An 8,385-nucleotide genomic window follows, 5' to 3' on the forward strand; every position below is an offset into this window, starting at 1 on the left:
CTAAAAGGGAACGAGGTGGACCACCCAAATTTATAGTAATATATATTAGGGTCCAGTACTATGATACCAAATGTTTAAATTTGGCAATTTCTAAAACTTAAGGGGTGGGCCAAGGTATCGTTCCCAAAAAATTTTCAAGGGGGTGCACAAATGTACCCATGTCTTATAATAGGGGATGGACCCCTATACATGACCATATAACCATATAAGGTAATAGGACCTCATCCATTGGAATAAATTAGGTCAAAAAACCAAACACGTGATAGAACGTATTGCTTACGTTTATATTTTGCCAATTTTATACCCCTAAAATTGAACGAGGTAGACCATCCAAATTTATAGTGATCTATATTAGGGTTTTATACTATTATACCAAATGTTTAAATTGGGCAATTTCTAAAACTTAAGGGGTGAGCCAAGGTACCATTCCCAAAAATTTCAAGGGGTGCACAAATGTACCTATGTCTTATAATAGGGGATGGACCCCTATACATGACCATATAACCATATAAGGTAATAGGACCTCATCCATTGGAATAAATTAGGTCAAAATCCAAACACGTGATACAACGTATTGCTTACGTTTATATTTTGGCAATTTTATACCCCTAAAAGGGAACGAGGTAGACTATCCAAATTTATAGTGATCTATATTAGGGTTTTATACTATTATACCAAATGTTTAAATTGGGTGATTTCCAAAATTTAAGGGGTTAGCCAAGGTACTCCTCCCAAATTTTTTAAAGGGGTGCACAAATATACCCATGTCTTATGAAAGGTAATTGACCCTGTGTATTTTCATAATTAAATGTAAGTAAGTGTAGTGTCGTGTTTTGATTCGGGTAATTAGAAGTTTGCCAGATCGAACATCGCATACCAAACATTGAGCTGTTGATCAATGATTAGAAAGCAACACATACCACTTTGCTTCTGGTCTGTTATTCCTGTTGGTTCTGGTCCAAGAATTCCTCTCTCGAGACAGGCTTCAGGCTGAACGGTGTCTCGCTGATGGTCTCTCTGCTATACGGGACGATGGTTCGAATCACGAACATGATGTACTCTAAAATGTATACATGAAGTTCTGCTATCGGCGAGCGTAACGACTATTCTTCGAGACGTACTACAAACATTTAATGTTCGTCTATTTAAATGTTAAAATCGTATGAATGTAGACAAGCCGTACTCAACATGCTGTTTAACGGAAGCTTATAATTTCAAACTTCGGATCTCGACTATCGCGTTTTCTCGTGAACTCTCCGAATACTCTGTTCGTCAACTCTCTCCTCGTCAACTCTCCGTAAACTCTCTCGTTGAGAACTCTTGTCCTCCTGGTTTTGTCCAACTTCCTCTCAGCTGGAATCCGCCGTTTCTGCATGACGTCAGAGGCGCGTGCTCTTTCTTGTCCAGGAAACGTGGTTGTTTCCTCATTGTGATCAACGACTGGCAATCCTTGGAATGCTTCGTCTCATGATTCCTGGCAATTCTAACATACCCGTGAAAGTATCTGATGTTCACAATCATCTTACAAATGTACTTACAATGAATTTTGTTAATTCTTTCGATTCAGACATTTATTAGATTTTATCTTTAATTTCCAGACATAAAACAATTTGCTAAAGACGGTGTTCTAAACACCTTGTTACATAAGATTTTAAAAAGTAATGACTACTACGTTTTATGTAACGTGTTTTGCCGTTGATAATTGTTTCCGTATTATTTTGTTATTTTACAATTCTTAAACTCAAAATATACTTGAAAATGAATAAGAAATATGGGCTCTGCCACAATATATATCAAAAACATCTCCTTCTAATTCGGAAGTTTAATTCAAACACTGCTTTGGTAGGATGGCCCTATAGGTTTGGTGGGAGATGGTAGGAATGGCCCTATACGTCAGTAATTTTATTTTCTAGATCTGGCAACACTATATAAGTTGAAAGCGAAAGTTGATAAAATGCGATAATGCAACATTGCTACAAGCGCGAACGAACCGAAAGAATTGGGTCGTATTGTGTTGTGAGGAGTTCTTTTGTTGTCTACAAGCGCTTTTGGTGGTATAAAAAACATCTTTATAATGGAAAACCATCCTTGAAGGAAAAGACCAAAACATGTAAATGTTGATAGTGGCGACGATATTTTAGAAGAGCCAAATATTGCTGGAGACCTCTAAGCTAGAAAACAATGTTGGATCCAGCAAATCACATTCCATCACAACTTTTCTTTTAATTTGGAGCGGAGAGGAAGGTTCGGATACCATGCTGAACTCTAAGTTCCATTTGCTTAGGATGTTATGAACATTCATGCCATGGAAAGCAATTACAAATCACCATGGATTCACTTTGCCAACGGACTTTCAGGTCAAATGCCTGCCTTCGTACAAAATATCACATCATCATTCATTAACAGTGATAGAATAACACATTACAAAATTTTGACCCAGAATATATGCGAGAAAGTCTCGCGTGAGACGCGAGACGGGACTCAAAATTTTATGCGAGACGCGAGGCGAGACTTCTCATTTTCGAGACGAGACGAGACGCGAGATGAGTCCAACATTTGATGCTGCGAGACGAGACGATACTTTTTCATTTCTCGTCTCGTCTCGTCTCGCGTGCATCCCTACTGTCATATCCCCTTCCGATTTTATACTAGGCAAGAATTATCAGAAGATACACGAATATGACTATATAATGATTATACCCATCATTAAATGCCTCATCCGCACTGCGGTGGTGTCCGCTACGGCCTTGAATATGATACTGCAATAATTGCCAATTACATTTCAACACTGACGTACGGAAGGAGGGTCATCGTTTTGTCTGCTCACCTTCAACAAAATGCTACCAAAAGAATATATTTTTTACTATATTAAGTTGTATGTACAAAGATCTTTAAATGATATTATTTGGGGAGGTTTAAGCCCCCTTCCCTTCCTCCCTTCCTTCCCCAGATGACTCTGAAATTTGCGTCATCTGGATTAAAAGTAATATAAACGAATACACTACATTTTCAAAAGTAAAATGAAAAACACTTACCGATAAATGACGAATAAAATTGAATTGATCACGTCCTCTTCCTTTTTGCTGCTTCTTGCAGTATTTGTACTCCAATACCACAGTGTTACTTCCCTTCACGTGAGCGATGTAGTTGAAGTGAGGTTTCAGGCGTGGGCCTAAAATATAATTTGTTATAATGTATGTCTCTGTCTTTGTTTTTCGAGGTTCTGGTAGCTCTGTACTAGATCTTGGTACCTCTTCAGGATCTGTTCCATACTCTATATTAGACATGATCCTCTTTTATGATATATCTCATAAGTATAAATTCTTTTTTTTTTCGAGAATGCTGACAAAATTAAAAAAAAATCTTCGTGAAGTTTCAAAGCAACCAATGACAGTTTTCTTCATCTGAAGGCAATCTACGTTGGCACTCGAGTAAACTCTGATGAACTGATAAATGTGCCTTTAAGGGTGCCTCAATTTCCCATTATCCCTAAAGATGAACAGATCATATGATGCTTTGTATTTACCAAGAATTCGCGGTATTTACGGTTGAAGACACACAGCACAGAGGGGTAAAATAATTCTTTGAAATGCTGTCTGTTGTCACAAAGCAATAGCATTTTTGCACCTGTTACTGTTGTCCACATCGAAGGAAGGTATAAATGTGCATTACAGTTAGAAAAAAAAAAGCTGAAGCAATGAATATAACATTTTCGATTTTTTTCCTATTCCTGGCCAAAGTCTATATGAATAGTTAACAGAGTACAAGTAACTTTTTAAGCAAAATATAAAACTTGTTATTATCCTGGTGCACCTTTGATCCGCGTGGTACCGGCTTCGAATCCTGGTGGGCGAAGTTTTAAACGCATTACGATAATTAAGATTCCACCTTAAACTGTAGGTGTAGGTCTGGTATAACACTGGTGGTGAAAAGGGACGATAAACTCAAAACCTTTGTAAATCAGTAATTGAGTAAAGTTTGGCCTTTAGATTCTACAATGCTTCTATAGAATATTGTATTAATATGACCGCAGTAAGAAATGGAAAAAGAAATAGTGGCAAGCAGGAGAAAAGGCAGGCAGGTATTGAAGAAAGAAAAAGAATACTGTCTCCTAAAAGTATTTTTCGAGCAATGCTCTGTTTACTGCTTGCTACTGCAATGCTACTGCATATAATTTTCATAATACAGTGAAACCTCTCTAAAGCGGACAGCCGTGGCGAATCAAAAATTGTCCGCTATAGAGAGGTGTCCGCTTTAGAGAGGTTTCAATATTTTCTTACATAAATGAATAAACAAGGTAATATGCAATTGGAAAATATATATATATATATATTTGCTTGAATCATATATTTACGAATGTTGCCAAAATGTTACTATACCTTCATTATCCTCCTTCATCCAATACTCTTTGCTCGAGGGACAACATGGAAATACGATGTTATAGTTCTTTGCACTTTACACTTATCACTTTACTATGTTTTCAGTATGTCACTTTAATTTGTGGTTCCAGTAATGTATTTTTTGGGACAATATGCGTGCCCGCGGGCAAAATATACCAAACTTGTCTTCTGCTTGGTTAGAGATTTCAGCGGAACAGTAGAATAACATGTCATCCCAAACGGCGAGCAATTGTCAATCACTTTTGTGTCTAAAACAATTTAGGTGGGAGTGGGATGCAAGCAAAAGACATGAGAGTGTTGTTAAACGGAGACGCTTCGTCTGGATTCCAAGCAGACAGTTGAGGAGGCAAAATGCTATCACAATGCTTCCTTGGTGACACATGTATGAATTACTAAAAATGTTATAGTAAAATTTTTACTGTTATACTGTACTTTTCAACTTGTTTCTAGAGAAAGTGTCCGTAATACGGAGGTAAATAATACCTATAAAAGACAGAAAAGACTGTCCGTGTCCGTACTAAAGAGTGTCCGCTTTAGAGAGGTTTGCAAATATGCTTTTTCCTATTACAGTGTTTGGGGATTACAAAATATGTCCGTTACGGGAGGTGTCCGCTTTATAGAGGTGTCCGTTAGTAGAGGTTTCACTGTATATGTTTGCTATTTCATTTTATTTTATTATGTTCGTAAATAAATAAAATAAAGAAATAAATAAATTTGTAAAAATACATTATCAAACCATAATAGACTAAGCCAAATATAGCATTGCTCGAAAAATACTTTTAGGAGACAGTCTCCCTGTACTGACAGAATCCCATCGGTTCGGAGAAGAAATCTTACTGTTTCAACAGAGCTAGTGATGTAGTGCATGGTAAAGCGAGAGATATTATTATTATTATTATTATTATTATTATTATTATTATTATTATTATTATTATTATTTTTATAAAATATTTTTTATCGCCTCATTCTCAATTTTGAAAATCAGATTTTTTAAAACTAAAGTTAACCCGGATTTTTTTCTTTTAAATCGGGAATGGAATAGATGAATCCACTCATTCACGGCTGAGTTTGAACCCAAGAAATATGGCTATAAGGAGACCTCAGAAAATATGCACCATACTATATCAAAATAAAATAAAAAAAGCTTTTCCGATGGCAATCGTAGAACACAATTAGAAACTAATAGTAGAGCCACTTGTACACCACGTGAAATAGTTTGATATCTATATTGTAATATTTTATTCTTTAATATTGAAACTGGGAGTGTTTCTACCAATTCCGGTTTTAGTATATATACAGAGATTGATTAATGGTATATTGAGACGCATAATTGATTAAAGAAAACCGATTCTTTTGCAGTTTTCAGTCTGTAACCTTCAACGTTAAAACCGGAAGTGCTACTTCCAATGTCAATAGAGAATTAACGGAGAAGATGGAACCTATTCTTGAGACGCTTAATCCATTGAGCAAACCCACCTCTTTCTACACTTTTAAAATCTCTTTTGTAGTTAACATTGAAACCGAAAGTTGTAGTGGACTTAGCTACTTAAGGTTATAGTTGAGAATGAAAAACGTGTTCTTGAAGTACCTAATTGATGGGGGAAAAAACCTCGCTATCTAATTCCTGTCACAGGTACTACTGCAGAGGTACTGCATGATGCTGTTAAAAAAATTTTGTCTGCTATTGGTATAAATATTCAGCAATGCTTTTCTATTGCAACTGATAGTGCATCTAATCTGTGCGGTAATAATAATTCTCTTTACACACACATGAAAAAGGAAAACCCAAATATAATATTAATAAAGTGCATCTGCTATTCTCTTCATTTATCGTGTTCACACGCATCAGAGGAAATACCTGGAAATATAGATTATTTGCCCAGAGAAACATATAACTGGTTTCACAGATCTGCTTTGCGTAATGATTCCTATATGGAACTATATAAATTGATAAACGATGGCGAGGAACCCTTGAAAATTCTTCCTCTTACTTCTACACGGTGGCTAGCAAGAAGCAACTGTGTAAAGAGAATCCTACATCAGTGGGATGCTTTGCAGTTGCATTTTAATATAGTTTATTCTAACTGTGATAGATATTATGCTAGGGAGTTATCTGCTGTGTATTCTGATGCCGCGAATAAATTATATTTAAATTCATGATGCCGGTACTAAGAGAGTTTGAGAAAATAAATTTACTATTCCAAAAGGATACGGCCGATATCTGCAGTGTGTTAGAAGATTTACGCAGCTTTGCTTCATCATTGTTGAGAAGAATTTTTACGTCCTTCTTGCGCAAATGTTGACATTGAAAGTATTTTGAATATTGTTGATGAAAATGATTACGTTTCATACGAAAATGCTGATTTCGGTTATGAATTTTCCAATTTATTAGCAGAAAACTTAGCTTCAGGCAATATATCTTCAGAACAAGGGCGCTACATACAACAGCGTTGTTTGCAATTCTTAGAAAGGGCTTGTAAGGAACTATTAAATCGTATTCCCATAAATAAGGAAATTCTACTAAAGATTCGTAACCTTTCTCCTAAAATCTGTTTGTCTCAGACGCGACCGCCATTTTCCGCTCTACCATTACAATTATTATCTAAGGGGTCTCAGGTTGGTGAGATAGAAAATCAGTGGTGTTCCCTGCTGACAATGGACTGTGATAATATTTTTCCTGATGGCGTACCAACAAATGGAACAGATTTCTGGTGCAAAGGAATAACGATTAAAAATTCTACTGGTGATTCCGTTCTGAAAGAATTGTTTCAATTTGCACTGACTATGTACAGCTTACCAATTAGCAATGCAACAGTTGAAAGATATAACATGACGGGTTTCGTTTCTTACCTGTCCCTGTTCGGGAAGACATTTCTATAACAAGAAGGGTTCGGTTCTCGTTTGTCCCTGTGAGAGAAAGCCATCTATAACACGATTGGTTCGTGTTCCTGTTCGGGAAAGCCATAATTGTGACCCGACTGGGTTCGTATCTTGTTCGGTACGCGTTTCTAGTAACTACTGGGTTCGATCCTTATGTGTCCGTTATCAGAGTAAAGCCTATATAAGATTATGTAGTTTGGATTTTACAGATTTCTAGGTGGGCTCGGACATCTACAATGCTCCGGGATTCGATCCCCTACAACTTGTATGTCTCCTTTAGTATTTATCAACAATTCGGATCATCCATCTAAGCCTACAATATAGCTACTGTACACATGATATGGAGTTCGAACCAGAACGTTTTAGAGAATCAACATAAAAGTGGAAACCAATTGTATTTGTAGAGATGATGCAATTTATTAATGTACGAATTACTAAGTTGCATAGGCGCTAATCACTCATGCTGTAAAGAAAAATAAATCAGATTATTTCTTAAAATTAACATATATATATTTATACCATGATTATTATTTTGAAAGGATACTCACTATTTCGCTTTACACTGTCGCCGTCGGTAGATGAAAGTTACAGCCCGTGAAGGTCACGTGCTACAACCTGAGTAAATCAACGTATGAATAGACTGCAGCAGGTACACGCTGTTATACTCACCTTTTGCGCGTGATTAGCGTGTGATAATCTGTTATGGTAGTTCAGTGTAGAAACACCACTTACCTTGTTATAAATTAATGACTGTGTTTGTTGTAATAAACTATGTACATTCCTCTACACATTTGATTTATTGGAATTACGCAGTTAGCTTACACAAGTGCATGTGCCATGAACTACTTGCACACTGTTCCCACTGTCACAAAAGTTTTACTCACAATCTTTACACTACTATATATTTGACAGACCATATATCTGACACAATCTACGTTGTCTATATTTACTTTTCACAATAACACAGTCTTCGTTATAGCCCGGAGAACTTAATACTTTCAGTTTTCCTTTTTCACATCAGTCGGCCGAAAAACCTACCATTCCTCTCTTCTTCTTCCTCTTCCTTTCTACCCGGTTAGTTTTTATTCTCTTGTTACCGACTGAG

Source organism: Thermobia domestica, chromosome 7, assembly GCF_964235325.1.
Source record: "Thermobia domestica chromosome 7, izTheDome1.hap1.1, whole genome shotgun sequence".
In the NCBI taxonomy this organism is placed as follows: domain Eukaryota; kingdom Metazoa; phylum Arthropoda; class Insecta; order Zygentoma; family Lepismatidae; genus Thermobia; species Thermobia domestica.